General features: G+C 42.5%; 1 protein-coding gene across 1 annotated transcript in view; it reads right to left on the reverse strand.

Moving 5' to 3' along the window:
• BRF1 (BRF1 RNA polymerase III transcription initiation factor subunit) overlaps positions 1–16456 on the reverse strand; it is a 172628-nt gene that overhangs the window by 9546 nt on the left and 146626 nt on the right. The window lies entirely within an intron of this gene.

Genomic DNA, 16456 nt, shown 5'->3' on the forward strand with positions numbered 1-16456 from the left:
ATCATCACAGGCAAGAATTTAATATCCAGCTACAGAAATCATAAAAAAACAACCCAGGGACCCTGAATACCTTGAAAGAGAAATGACAGAAATTGAACATAAACATTTAAAAAAAACTTTGTGAAACAGATGTGAAAGAGACCTGCACATTTGGGGGAGAAGAGCTGGATCAGTATAACTTTACAGCTAAGTGTTAAATATTATTACTTCTGAAAAACATTTCATAGTCTGTTGTTTCCTTACTGCCAAGAAAGCTGTTCTCAATCCATCATTTATTGTTACTTTCTGGTCTCTCCTGCTCATCTAGATGTATCTAGTCACGAAGAGGATGACTTGCTTTCTACAGAAACACTGCTCAGACAGCTCCTCAAGCACGTCTTTTAACAAAGTCTAGGCAAACAATTTAATGAATACCAATTTATGCCTCCAGAGATACAGTCTTTTATGATAAGCAGTATTTTATTCTCATTTTTCTCTTAGTCATTTCTCCTTGTTAACACACAGAAACTTGTTGTTTTCCTACTTATTTATTTATTTCAAATAATCAGCAGGAGGAAACAAAGCCCCAGAGAATGAGCAGGGGAGACTCAGATCATTATCTCTGATGGTGGAGACAATATTAAAATACAAGATTTAGATAAAGGTAAGCTCTAGAAAGGTTCAAAAACTGGCCATCTCTGGAATGCTCTGCAGGACCCAAAAGGCATTTCAGCAACTCAAGTAATTGAAGGTGCCTCCTCCCAGCAGATCAAAACAAAAATAAGCTAAGGGCATGTTTCAGGAGCAGTGCCACTGAAGAATCCAGAACACATTATTCTGCTACAGATACTTCTTGTCGTATTACATAATTACAAAAAATTCCAAGAAAGAGATTCACTTGACCTACATAAATATCTATTACTTACAAATCCTGGTTGACTTTTGGGCTCAAAGAGATTATATTTGAAGACATGGACACACTCCCTATGTGCTCAGCCTTCTCTTTCTATTATCTAACCCCAATTGTAGAGTTTTCACCTTTCAGTGCTGTCAAATGCAACCTGCTGCAAGGATCAGGGATACCTTCAACCTGACCAGGTTGCTCAGAGCCTGCCCAACCTGACCCCGAGTGTTTCCAGGGACAGGGAATCCACCACCTCTCTGGGCCTGTGCCATTGCCTCACCACCCTCATAACAAAAAATTTACCTACTTTCAATCACTGTTTTCCAAAAAAAATCACCCTATTTAGATGCTTATAAACATATAGATGCAGCAAAGCCAAAAGGTTGCCTAGCTGAAGGATTCTAATTACCAAACAGGTTGTGTTTCGTTGACATGACTGTAAAACACCCAACATTGGTAAGAAATGAAAGACTTTTATTTTAAATTCATAGTCATGATTATTGCAATTAACATTGTACCAAAGATAGCACCTTTTCCCTCCTGCTATCCAAAGACATCAGACCTCCCTGGAGCACCCTGAAAATATTTCCTCCCCCCAATTAAAATCAAGCTGTTGAGTAAGACTCACAAGGTAATCAGAAACTGCTGACATTTCTTTTAGAGCAAATTATACATGTGCTCACACAGTGAAGAAAACAATCACAGCTACAGGAAGCAGAGTAAACATTCCAGTTTCATTTTAATTAAAATGGTCCCCTAATGAAAATAAAAAGATTCACGTTTATGAAAAGCCTATTTGCAAAAACTTTAGTGCTACATCCAAGAGCCCTTCTATACCATTTCTCAGCAGCAAGGGATTCTCACACCCAAACTGAAATTAAAGCTGTATTTCTGTTCCACGAGAGCCACTCACAACGTGCACATCTTCACTTCCTTACTACAAACACAGCACTGTCATCTGATTTGGCAATACAGTTTCTCTCTCAGTATAAAATGCATTTGAAAGCATTGGGGTGATCCTGCTCCTGCCATGGATGATCAGCACCTGCTGCAGGCCAGATCCAAGGGTGGATCTCGTTACCTGGGTGGAATGGCTTGGCCCACTGGCCTTCCATACTACCTGCTTCCTAAAACACTAGCCACAATACTGGAAAAAGGTAAAACCATCACAAAAAACTTATTTCCCCATTGAAATAATGGCTTTGATTCAAACTACAGCTATTAAAGTTATAAATATATAACCCCCTTGGCTCTCCTTATGCCCATGAAGAGCCCTACTATTACTGTACAAAACCATTTAAGAAGGTTTTATAGTTGGGGTGTTGTTTTGTTTCTTAAATGCCCCCATGTCCTGACCTCCTTAAACCAGAGCAGCTGCTGCCACACCAGCCATATGGAGCAATAAATTACTGGCTGCCATGGCTACAGATACAGGCTCCTTCTGCTGTCTGGCTGCACCTCAGAGGGTGGAAAAAAGTGTCTTCATGGAAAAGCATGACTGCTTTTAAGGCTGGGACAGGTCTGAGTATAAATGATCAAAAAACACCTCGAAAAAGTAAGTAATTGAAGTATCCTATCCAACTTTCACTGGGCATGACTCAACCTCATCTGTACAAGGCTCCCAAGGGACACACATGCACAGAAGAAAGATCCTGTCCATCAAAGTCCAGACTGAATCAGAGGTTCATGAGCTCAATAAATAATAACAGCCTACATTAAGGTACAATTCCATATATACTGAAGTATATGTGTGTGTATATATATATATATATATATATATATGTGTGTGTGTGTGTGTGTGTGTGTGTGTATGTATATATATATGTATATATATATACAATATATATATACATATATATGAAGTATACGTTGTATATATATATACACAACAGCATCCATTTAAAATGTAATGTTGTGACTGGGAAATAATGGGGCTCTTGGTTTTCCAAAGTGTGTCAGTTGTCGTTCACTATTTATGATGACTTCTAGTTTGGGGTATTTTCCTTTTGAACTTTGCAAATTAACACAGCACCTTGTGGGAGGGAAGAACAGAACAAGCAACTGTCTGAACAGCAGTGTGATCCGTAAAAGGGGGATAAAAAAGATTTCACACAGCCCCAAGTGTGCTACATCCACACTTCAAACTACTTCAAAAATTATGCAGATCTACTAATGCTCATGTCAGCCAACACATATAACACTGGAAGCAGATTATCTTGACATGTTTGTGACAAAAACTAATGGCATGGTACCAGGCATCAGAGGCTGCTCCCTGCCGAATCTGCTCCGCTCTCAGCTGAGATGCGCACGATAACGTCTGGGTTTGTCCTCCAGCTTAACAATTTAAAAGAAAATTCAATATAATAGCTCCTGACAGGGCTGGAGATCACACAGACTGAACTTTCAAAGTGTTTTTCTCTGCAAAACAAGCTGGCTGTGACAAACAACAGTTTTTATTTTGTTTATTATTTAATAACAAAAGATTACACAGCATAGTACGTAAAAGAGAAAGAGCAGTGAGAGGGAATAAACCCACCTCACTTGCATCAGACTGTTCATCCACCAAAAGTTTGACAATACCATAACAATCTCCTCAGTGCAATCCTACAAGTAATTTGGAAACTTACCCAAAGCTCTTTTCTTACTGAATTTTAATTTAATCCACCCATGTAGGGAACATCTTACTGCTGCTTACCGCCCATACTAATTTTATACACGGATGGTCCCGGAATACACAATGGGAAGCAGAGATCCAACAGAGCCCACAGCCACAAGCCTGCAGTGTAATTATGCAGGTCATCCAAGACAACTGCCCATGAAACCTATATATCCATGCACAGGCCATTCATGTGCAGGGACAGAAAAAACTATTGAGAAATGACTCAACAAGAGACAGGTCGGGTTCTTCACGCTGGCCAAGATCCTCCTCCCACCTGAGGCCAGATGGTTTTGCCTCAGGAGGTCAGTTTACTAGACATCTGTGTGAGAAGGAAATTAATATAAATGTTTATACAGGCTAAGAGTGCCCTTTAATTAGGTACCATCAATGTTATCCTTACCGGAAAGCTGGGAATTACCTCTCTGCAAGGATGTAAATATTTTCTTGGAAACACAACAGCATCAGGAGATACTGCCCGCTGTCCTGCCATTGGGTCAGGACAAAGGGGTGACCCTCCCACACTTGGATGACTGCTGTCTTCCAGAGGGCAAAACAAAGGCTGCAATGACAACCTTAACCCTGCAGCACTTCAGGGTTTGCACATCCAGCTGTGGATCCCACCATCTTCTACATCTGCTTCTGCCTGAGAGCCAGATGCTCACAGGAGCCGCTCCCTCCGCTCGAGAGGAAGCGGAGGCACACGGCCAAGGCCAGGGCTGGCTGTGACACCCATGGACAGCAGCATGATGCCCCGAAGACAGGGGCTGGGGGTCAGGTGCACTGCACCACCTCAGAAGTCCAGATACAACCACAGACATCATCATGCTCTGTAGAATGACAAAGCACCTGTGACGCTCACTCCTTGAAACCCTGTGTGCCTGAACAAGAGGTAGGCAGGCGGTTTTGGCTTTCTCAAGACCAGGCTCTTCACCCTGTCCAGCTCACCATCACAGTGAGAGCTCCAAGGAGTTTCCCTGAATCGCTCCCCCAAGTGCCAGGGCTGCAGAGACCCCAGCTAAGGGCAGAAAGACTCCAACCAAGAGCATGTCCAAACTGCAACTAGCTCAGCTCCAAACAGCGAGGTCCCTTTGCAGATGGCTCAGTGCTGCCAGCTGTACAGATGTGACTAATGAGCAGCAGGTAGAGTGTGAACCCTCCTGGATACCAACAGACAGCTGAGCCAGTTCCTGCTAACTCTGCTCCAACATCCCTGCATGAACTCCAACTCCACCAACAGTCAGTGCTTCTGTCCTGTTTCCAAGCAAGCAACACTACAGAAAGCCATTTCAAGCAGGAAAAAAAGCAAACTGAAGTTTGCTAAAGTGAAATAAGGAATTGTTCCCACTTCAGATTCCCACTTAGCCATCTTTCATGCTGGATCAGAGGAGCTTGGCTTCCATCAGTGCAGCACCAGAAAACATGGCTCTGAGAACATCTTCAGGGCTAATGAGAGCAGCCTCTCCCAGCAAATGCCTGGAACTGAGCACTGAGGGACCAAAACTGGCAGGAGGAAACTGGAAAAAAAGTAAGAACCTCTATAATTCACTAAGGAATAGATTTACCACTAAGGAACTAAGCACATACATCATTCACCAACAGGCTTTTGAAAAGCAGGAACTTTGCTAGTGTGTCGTGAGTTGAACACCTATTCCAGGCTTTTTAGAGAGGGGCAGGGGCTATAACATCTGTCTTCAATAACCCAGCTCAGAGTGGGCAATATTTTTCTGCATATCTGCAACAATTTTTCCTCAGTTAGATGCTGGAAAACAGCAGCTTGCTGTTCTTCCCACTGACTAAACCAACAGATTTTTAACTGCAAAAATGAAAAGAATGACATCTAAGGCCACCTCATTGGGACCAAATGAAATTATGCTTCTGCAGCAGATCCCAAACAATATCTCCAAATATCTGCTTCTAAAGGAAATTGCTGCAGACCATGGGAAATTACAATTGCTTCGGGACAAGACAGGCTGACTGATCTAATATTTCTGGTTGACACACCTTCTTCCTGCGTTTGTCAATAAAGACACCGATGAGCTCATCTCTCCACAGGTCAGCAAAGTATTAGTTGAAAATATGTTATTCCTTTCACCACGGAAATTTTTCCAGATGAAATGATGGCAGCAAGGCAAATCTGCACCTTGCTGAGAAAAGCTACTTAAAATAAGGAAGCTATGAAGCATTTTAATGAAGGTAAATGAGTAATCATAATGGTCTCAGTTAAGCAAGTCTAATGGCAGTGTCACTTTTAAAACATGGGCGTGAGACAACTCATGTGGTGACAATCCATACGCCTGAACTATCGTGCAGCGCCGTCTTTCAAATGGCAACAGTGCAGAATGCAACTGCTATGGCAGAAAGAGCCATTATTAGCAGATAAGGCAAATAAAAATAAATTTCAAACGGTGCTTGAAACTATAGTAACAAGAAGTGAAATTTTAAAAGTTAAATGAACACATTATCATCTCAACAGAAGGATTATGCTATTGAAAAATTCTCAGCAGCAGCACTGCCGTCTGTTTCTGGTGCAAATGTATTTTTCTAGACTCAAGCAAGGAGGATTACAGATATTTGCTTTTGGACAAGTGTTTTGATCAATCTTAACCTCATGAAAGCTTCAAATGAAGCAAAAGATAAAAAGAAAACACCTTAGTAACCTGCAGTCTCTGGGAACAATTCATTGAGGTTGTTATACCCAAAGGTGATGCCAGATCGATCGCTGGATCTTCCCTGTTGACATTACAAGGACAAAAATCATCCCAGACAAAAGAGGAACTCGCTTCTTCCACACCTGTAGCAGCCTATACCACTGGGCAAATTCAGTTTCTCACATCCAATTACGCAGGCAAAACTAATATTTCAGAATGCAAAGCAACTATAGATTCATACAAGTAATTAATCAAGGAATAAGGATGGATGAGTGATTTTTTTTTTCCTTGTGTCTGGTCTATTATACATTAAAGAACAATTTCACTGGCAGCCATCTGGAAATCAATGTATTCCAAGCTTTATTTTATGATTACCAACATTCCCCTTCGTAACTCATCTCTAATTATAAGCAATAAATCATTCCTTCTTGCTTGTAATTTATAACAGCCAATTATGGCAAACCTCTTATTTAAATAGCAAATCTCACCGTAAAACATCACATATTTTGAGGTATGCACAGAACATCTAATCAGGCAGCCAAATGGTAGAACGGTGATTTAATGTGGGTTTTGCAGCCACCAAGAAGACACAAGTGGAAGAATCCACCCTCCCCTGTAACCTGTACAAACTAGAACTTTTGAAAACTGAAAGCAAAGGTCTCATCTGCCTGACTGGATGTAGAGGAGAATTACATGCAGCAATTAAAGAGCCAGGACACAACTCAGGGAAGGCTGGTGTCAAGGATTTCCTTCACTGTGTCAGGAAATGAATAAAGAGGCTGTGGCAGAAGAAGCTGTAGGCCGGTTAAGTAACAACTTCTGGGCAATGTCTAGTTTCATTTTAGGAACTAACAGTGAAAGAACACAGCTCTAAATTTATTATTTAAAAAAAAAACCAAACAACTCAAGTAGCTTTTCTCATGTCTGTATTTATGTTTGAAATGGGCTGGCCTCCTCCCCCCAAGCCAAAGGACTCTGCCATGCACTGCCCAGGTGCTCAGCATCACACCTACTCCCTGTTACACGGGTTTTGTAGGTGTTAGCATAAGGGTATGAGCAAGGCACTCACTCAGATCACTTCTCCCCATCCCTCCCAGCCAGGAGAGAATCAGGCAGAACAAAGGAATGAAACAGTCGGCAGAGAAGAAGTGTCACCAAATAAATCCAGATTCTTCCTTCAGGGAGAAGCCTTTAATGGTGCTTTGCTATGGCAACCTTTACCAACAGAACACCAGCAAAGAAATGTAGTGGAGGATGTCAGATAAGACCAAACAGGGTCAGTCCAAAAGCACAGGCAAGGACACAGAAAAAATGTTAGTTATATTTGTTCTTCAGTGTAGGTCTGAGTAACAGGCATGTGAGTGCAAACACAAGAGAGAGGCTTCTTATAAATAGCTCTGCTGGGATTTGTCCGTTAGGAAAAAAACCTCACTCTTGTCAGAAAAGTATTTGATACAATTCTGGATACAGAATTTATTACATGAGAAACTGATCTCAGGAACGTGGAAGTGGTTCCCACTGAGATTTTATTCGGTCATCACACAGCTCGAGTCTGTTCCAGCTTCACATCGTGTCATCTGGTAAGCGTTTACAGTAGGAATCTAGGGAACTGGATTTGGAAAAAATCCATCACAACTGACCTAAATCTGATCTGACCTGAATAATCAAACTAAATACCAAATTCAAAAATGGCTAGACAGGAGAGAGGAGAGGGAATTCTTCAGCTGCACCAGTTATCTCACGCTCTCCTTGGCCATACATTGCATTAGGCAGCCCTCTTTTCTTTTCCCAAACACCCACGGCGATGGAGGCTATGGGAACATCCCCTTGTTCCAAAGGTGTCAAAGACAAATGCACAAGTGCTGCAGGCTCCACTGTGTTCCCTGTCCTTTTGAGACACCATTCACTCATGAGAGAACGTGGTGGTGCATTCCTCCCTGCCAGACTGCACTATGATCTAAGCAAAGCACCTGGAAATGGGGAATGGAAGAGAGAGAGTGACTGATAAAATCCAAAGAGAATGCTTTGGAAGGGCAGTGGTGACCATGTCAGTACCATCTAGCTGTGTCTTTGCCTCAGAGTTGCCCCAGAGGGTGGCCTTGGCTGACGTGGTGCTGCAACAACCACTGGGAAATGTTTTGTTAGGACCATGACCACACCAGCCCACCCTACAAGCACATGTCAGAGTCACAACCTGCCTTGTCACCAAGCCCTGCCCATATTGCTGCTCCAGGGGGTTTCACTGCCAGCACTGCTTTACTGCTAGACACTGAGCTGAAGATGTACAGGTGCAGCACCACATAAGCAACGCACAGCAACTCTCCATAGATGGATCATTATTTACAGAGACCTTGTAGCGATGTGTTCCACAAAAAGTTTCACCACTTTCAAGATTCCTTATCTTCTCTTTATGAGAGATCTAAGTATTATTTATTAGTCTTCTCCACACACAAAGCTCAAAGGCATTTTAACATCTGGTTTACTCTCTCAGCAGTGAGAACAAAAACACTCTGAAGAAAACTAAAAATTCACTGGCTTGATGTCGGTGAAACTTGGGTAGTACTTCTGGCAAAAACTGTGACCAACGATGCAAAAAACAGCCTGTAGAAAACTAAAGGGAGGGAGAAACAGACACCAAGGCCTATAAATTTCATTTTGAAAATAAGGCGTCATTCTCATTATGCCTGTGGATGTGTATCTTCCCCATACAAAGTTTGAAAAGCTTTATATAAACTACACTTCTAAGCAAGCTTGTAATTAGCTAGGGGCAGGCTTGGCTTTAATTACAGCTTGGAGAGGCACACATTATGGAAATACTTAGCTAATAACCACAGCCATGCTCTGTTGATGGCTGAGGTCAGGCCAGCATGTGATTGCCATGGAACCACCTGAGTACTTTCTGTCCTGTGTAAACGGAGCAGGACCGGTCTGTCAGGTCTTCCCCCTGCTCTGCCATACAGGCTAAGCCAGGCTATGCTGGCAGCAGTGCTGAGATGTCCTGAGTGCCTGCATCTGGCCTCCTTGCTCCTCACAAGAATGCTGTGGGATACTTTTTCTCACCTCACCTGGAGATGCTGTGCAATAGGAACCTGACAGAGAGACTTGAAACTGCATCACTTAAGCATCAGGCAAGAACAGCCTGCACCCAATGGTCAGATATCAGCATACACTGTGAATACATACACATTAACCTGTACAGCTTTTTTCAAAGTTAATAGGATGTTGATCCCATATCCCATCCCAGAAACCCAACAGGATAGTCAACAAGAAGAATATAGCTCCAATACAAAATTCCTGCAAGTTTACACAGCTCTCTCACAATTTTGGATCCAACATTTACTGGCCTAAGAAAGGACCAGAAAGTAAACTGTTCTTTATTCCAGCCTCAGAAACTGCTTGCCTGGCAATCTCTACTTGGGTATAAGTATGCATGGATAATGAAGTGCAAAACCAATACAAATCACTGGGAAAATGGCTATTTACCATTGAATATGACACAAGCTTAAAATATGCATTGCTACACACTGTGGGTGCTTGCTCATACACTCTGTTATGAACCAATGAATCGCTGAACTGGGTCACAGAAGCCCTTCATGATGTAGAAGTCCTGTCTCCTTCACAATGCATTTGGTACAGATAAACAGATGAGTATAAAAATGCAGCCACATTTTTTTACAGAGAGAAAATTCCAAATGGAAATGTGAAGGAGAATGTTTTTTGAAGGAAAACAATACTAATTGCTGCTTTAAAATCTGTGTACAATATGTGCAACTGCTTTTGAGAGATGAGTACACTGCTGCTGATGTGGGGAGCAGACAGCACCATCTTCTCAGGTGTGTAAGGCTGTGGTGAAGTTAGGTGAGCTTTGCAGGGGATCTTATGGGTAAAGCAGACTTACTTGATAGTGTTTTGCTTTAATACATTATTTGCTTAATACTAGTGTTAACAGATAGAATTATCCAATAGAAAGCTCACTCTAACTGCAGGGAAGATGCCTCTCACAGCTGCTCACACTGGTTTAACTGGATCAATTGGAAAACCTGTCCAGGTGCTGCCCGCAGTCAGCTGCACGTGGCTGGTGAACAGGGGCAGCTCTGGGCCACCAGTCCCTAATCTGCCTCAGTCAAAACAAGCCAGGTCAGCCTGAGGAGACCTCTGCTAACTATTACCTTTGAAATTGCTGGAGTTTTCACAATCAGTTGAAGAGCACTTGCACAAGCAGGTCAGGCAGCAGATCTGAGCATGGAGAAGCTGAGTTCAGCTGGGAGAATGTTTTCCTGACCTTGGCTTACAGCCAAGGCTCCCAACACCTCCTCTGCACCGAGCCCTCACCTGGAGAGGTGGAAGGCTGACCCCAATTTCTAATACTCAGATGGCCAAAATTTCTGTAACTGGGAATCAGCCACTCCCTGTCAAAGCAAAACACAGCGAAACCCATGTGACAAGATCTGTTTAAAAATCCTTTCTCCACCTCAATTTTTTACTCAGCCCTTCCAAGAAATTGTGGCCCCTTGGGTGCAGTTCTTCAGCCAACAAAAATTGAGCTTCTGAGAAGGGCCAATGTAAAAGCCAGGCAAGCAATTCCTCCTGCTGAACATCCTCTCCTTCACTTCACTGTAGCTATGGAAGATGCATTAAAAAGAAAATTACTGCAGCTACAAGGCTCCATTCAAAAACTGCTCATGCACATCCTCAGCTCTGTGCACAAAGAAATACTGAGGGGCTGGAGTTGTCCTTCAGCATTGTGCTGCTCCATCTGAGAGGGAGTCACACAAATGCTTTGTAAGCTACACTCCTACCACAATTACTAAGATATGGGCTGTGAACAGTAAAAGAAGTTCAACTGACCATGAAATGTGCAAATAATACAATAAATAGATATTTATAAACTGTCTTATTTATACAGACTTCCTCCTTCCCATCCAAGCATTCATATTTTGTCACCGTATTGTGTCTAGTTTTTCAGACAATTCTGGACATACAACAGATTTTAGTACAACTCTAGTGACAACGTGTAAAATCTTAAACAAATGCTACCCAACTCAAGTAAATCCCTACTTTTTCCTTTGTACTTAGCAGAGCTTGCTCTCCAGCCCCGTCATGAAATAATTGTATTGAACAGAGAACACAGAAAATTCCCACTGAAGTTCAAATCCCGCTAAATACTAACCTAGGTTTGAAGATCAATTTAAAAAAAGTACTTTCAGGTTAATCTTCTGCCTAATTTTTTTTTTTTAAATATTTTGAACTTCAACTCCTTACAATAAAAAAATCCCAGCAAAGAAACCAATACTCCTGCAAGACCTGAGCTACTTGAAGTGCTCAGCAGCATTGTGAGGCTGGATGTGCACAGTCCCTTTGTGCAGCACGCACCCTTCTCCAAGGCAAGGGGCTCCCCGCTGCACACAAAGACCAGGCTGTTTGGGCTGAAGTCACAACTTCAAAGACCAGCAGCACAGAATTTGCCAACTCGCTTGGCCATTCAAGCAAATGTCAACTGAAACAAAAGCGTACCGAGGAAAAGTTGTTACCGAACGCCAGGCTGGGAAAATAATGCAAATTTGTATCAATGATCAACTTAGCTTTAACTGAGACTAATGAGCAAGCTGCTTAAGTTCTTTTTTTTTTTTTTTTTTAATCACCACACTCATTTTGCTCTCTAAAGGCATTTCTGAAGCATCAGTTTCAGAAAAAAATTGATTAAAAAAAAACCCAGTGACACCCTTCCCTGCTTTTTTAAGAAACTTCAGTGCATAAAGTTTAGATCGCCTACATTCTGTACTTGGTCAAAATATGCAGCAAATGCCTAAGAAGTGCTTGGCCCCAGGGAGACAACAGTCTGCACAGACTCACTGGTAACACACGCCCGCCTTTCAGCTGTTTAATCTCCATAAACTGCATTTCCTTTATCAGCACCACAGCATCGCTCCACTTTGCCTTAGTTTTTTGTGTCTACAAAGTATCGTGAGAACATCAATACTTGGCAAGCTAACACTTGGGCTTTTAGCATGACATCACAGATCTCTGGGTTACTTTGCTCCCTTGGTTAGTAAAATGTTACAGCAAATAAATAGTTGTATAAAATAGGGGTTTTTTTTGTTGTGTGGGTTTTAAAAAATGCAATTTAAGTGCTATATTGCAACATAAACACTTTTTACTGTGCATGTTTTTATAGAAAAAAGTTTTACAAAGTCAACTGCTTTAAAGAAACTGAATCAGATGTAACACATGCACAATAGACTTACATTAGAAATTAATTTGGTAGCAATTTATGATCCTTTGGTGTGAATTTTCACAGTCATTCTTAGAGCAAGAATGTATATGTTCAGAAGTGTTATGTTTTGCCTGGCCTCAATGGGGAAATTACAGTTCTAAGGTTCTTGTTACCTCTGGGCTTCTGAGTATTAATAATTTATTTGAAAATCTTAATACAAGAGCACAAGAAAGCAGCCTAACCTCTTAAACAAAATACACGTTTCTACCATAAACACACTTCACACAAAGGTGCTAAAACCAATTGCCAACACAGGCAAAAGTTGATCAATCCAATATTGAATTCATTTACTGCCTCTACGTCTTCCCACTGAATCTGATGCCCATGCAAGCAGCCCTAACCTCCAAATTCCCCATCCATCTCACAGGATAAATATGAAAAAATACACTTCAGACACGGCATATGAGTGATGTGGTGTTTGCACCAAATGGCAGCACCACGCAGAGAGCCCGGGAGCAGATTTCTCTCATGTCTCAACAAAAGCCGTCTGGGGAGGTGCTGTCACTGCAGTTGTGCCCTGGGCTCCTGGCCCACCAGCACTGCTGGCAGCACAAGGACTCTGTTTGGCAAATCCACCCTGGAGCAGCTCCCCTCACCTGCCATGCGCCGATCCCCGCGATCCCCGCGCCCCAGGAACAGCTGTCAGTGTTTAATGCACATCAGTTCAGCCACAAAGTCTGTGGGGTGTTCCAGCTCCCAGGAAGCTCAGGGCACAGGCTCTGGGATCACCAATCGCTCTCCTGTAGACATCACCTGAACAAATCCTCCGGGATGATGCAGGAGAGGCCAGGCTGGTGCTGGTGCCTGACCCACCAAACCCAGCTCTGCCCTCCTCCCATGTCCCAGTTTTCAGGAGAGGTCTCCATCAGACTCGCCCCAGCATCAGCAACAGCATCTCAGACCCAACCAAACCCCACTGCTCCCAAATGCTGGTATCCACCTCGGCCAGCAAGCAAGTCCAGGTGTGTGCCCTCTTACACAACCAGCATTTTTGCAGCCTGGCTTTTGCTTTCCTTTCCCTCACACATTTCAACATCACGGTTCAGAGAGAAGATGTGAAAACCCCTTACAGTTTTGAGGATAACAACACCCCGAGTAGGTATCTTTAGCAGCAAGAGCTAAAAAGTGAAGACTCCACATGTCAAACTGCAACTCAAAGTTGGCTTTAGTTCTGACATGAACAGCATGCAAGCCTCATATTTATTAAAAACAGATGAAACAAGTCCCAATTCCTTCTGAATAGCAAAACTACTGATGAGACCTGGTGGAGTTTAGCACAGTGGGAGGTTTAGTTGTCTATCACCACACGTTTAAACACTTGAGGTCTCTGCAATAAATGTTGAATTGAATTCACCATCAAAAGACAAAATCCATGTTCTATCTGCCAAAACCTTTAGCAGCCTAAACAGAAAATGTCACAATTGATTTTCAGCAAGGGTATAGAAATAAAAACCAACATTTTCTAGTCTTTAGGGGACAGATAGATAGACAGATAAACAGCATGACAGACAGAAGAATTTATTGCTACAGGTAATTTTTTTATTCCTCTTAAGCAAAAATTAGGCTTCAAATGGATTGTTGCAGCTAAACAGATTAAGAAAAAAAAACCCAACTAATGAGTAATTTTATAGTTAAATTCTCTGGTCTGTCACAACCATCAGCCTAGAGGTATAAAGCAAGCAGATTTTTTTCTAAAACACTACTGTTTTATTTGCATTAAGGCTAAAGAGCTTCCTCTCTCCTTGACTGGTGTCAGATATAGTAAAATAAAACCATTTGAAAGGAGAGGAAAAAAAAAAAACCTGCCCAGAGAGATTAAAAAGTGCTGTTTTGGAGGCTCTTTTCCTCCCTCTGCACTTCTCTGACAAAGTCATGAATACCTTTGGGCTCACTTCACACCACAGAGCTGCTGCTGGGGTTTGTCTGCCCTCCCAAACTCCATTCCCCTCACCTCCTGGCCAGCTCCAGCTCTCTCTGGCCAGGAGATGGATTGCTGGCCATGCAATTCCAGCAACTGGAATTCCCTCTTCTCTCTAAATTTAGCATGGGTTTAAAACTCCTGAATTAAAGAGTGCAGTGAAATCCAGAGCAAAGGAAACGCAAGCCAGAGTCTGTAAACTCTCAAGGTTGACTCCCAGCATTTACTGAACACATGATGCTGCAGAGGCTGCTGAGCTGATAAGCAGTCTGCTCTGCTCACAGCCAGGCTCCCACGTTTGAGAGGACTGTGAAATAAGCAACTTCATACACTGCTGTAAGGGAATTAATGCCAATATTAGAAAAATTCATTTGAATAATCAAGCTCTGCAAAATGCAGACCTACTATGCAGCAAGCTGGACCACTTTCAGAGTTACCACGTAACCTGTTTTCATACAACCCTTTCGACATGAGCAACTGACCTGCACCCAGCATCAGATTTTACTTTCCCCCTTCTGTTTGCTACACTAAAAAAGCCAAATAAACAAACAAAAAACTTAAAACAACTGCTCCTACTTGAAATGGTAAAACATCTGTGAGAAGGGCCACCAGAGTGGGGACACAATTAGCTGATGATTTGTTTCTTTAGGACTAAACCCACTCTAACAAGGTCAACAGGAGCAATGGTGGAGAGAGGTCAAGACAGCTCCACTTCACACCAGCACAGCTCTGGGTTGCAGGCAGGAGCTTCTGGCTGCCCCCATTCCAAAGAGCATGTGACAGCACCACTCATGCAGGAGAAACAAACCAGCCCTGGTGACTTACAAACTTATTTTAAGATGTTTTCAAACCCTTTTGCACTTCTACTTGTGTGAGTAGCCAGTAAAAAGAAACTTTTCAGGTGCTGACTTCAATGAAGGGAGATGAAACCGACCAAGCCTGGCATCCTCATCCTCCCCTCTCACCCAAAAGCGACTGGAACATGCACACAGTTATGGTCCACCTGATTGCACACAGTTATGGACCACCTCCAGCTACAAAAGACCCTTGGAAGTGAGTAAATGCTTCACCATCACCATTTATCTCTTTCTTCCAGTTCATGAGTACACTAAGGAAGAAATAAAGACTTTGTCTAATCAGATACAGCTCCAAAAGGAGACAAAGATCTTAATTCACTTCAGTATTTGGCCTTGAACCTGTATTTTGACTACACTGTCTTCCAACACAGCACCCAGCCTTACCACCACTGAGACTCCTGCTGTCCCACTGAAATCAGCCTTTTCCTCAGCCGTATCCCAGCTCTATCATGCCATGTGCTGCTGTTTCCATCCTCTACACCCCAAAAGCTTGCACACCTCCCTGTTCGTGGGCTCCTCACTCCACACTCTGGAAGGGGCTTCAGCATTTCCTCCAGATCAACACCACTATCTTCTCTCCTGCTGAAACCACACTAATGACTCCCATTCTCTCATCTGCAGAGGCAAATGGTTCTCCAAGACAGGCCTAATGCCTCCCTAATCTGTCACATGCTGTTCCTCCAATGAGAGGCCCAAATTGGTCTTTTTGTAGAGCCTCATATCTAATTTGCAGTCCACTATCTCTTTATCTTTTTCAGCCTTATGGCTTTTACAGCTTCTGCTCCCATGTTCCTCTGCATTTCAGATTGTATTTCTTTATTTCTTTGGATGCATTAGCCTGGATGTTTTCCAAGATGCTCTTTTTTATTTCCTACTCTCGGTTATATTTTTTTTTCCTTAGCAGCACTACTTTGCACAGCCATTTTCAGTCGACTTTGCTGTATGACTCACTTTATTGCCTCCTGCAGATTTCATTAGTGCAGTTCTCCAAGTCATTATGGGGTAGGACTGAATTTCATGCATTGTTCAAGCTTTCCACAAAACATCTTCTTGCAAGTTAGCACCCTCCTTGCTGTTCACTTTGGCAGTTGTGGAACTGCTCCTCAAAAGGAAAAATCTTGGGGTAAGAGAATCTGCCTAAACAGAGCAAGTTTCCTAAAGTGCTGGGAGGAAAATGCTAACAGAGAATCCGGGTGTGTTATCACCATTAGCTCCTG

This window comes from Motacilla alba, chromosome 5 (genome assembly GCF_015832195.1).
Source record: "Motacilla alba alba isolate MOTALB_02 chromosome 5, Motacilla_alba_V1.0_pri, whole genome shotgun sequence".
Classification (NCBI taxonomy): Eukaryota; Metazoa; Chordata; class Aves; order Passeriformes; family Motacillidae; genus Motacilla; species Motacilla alba.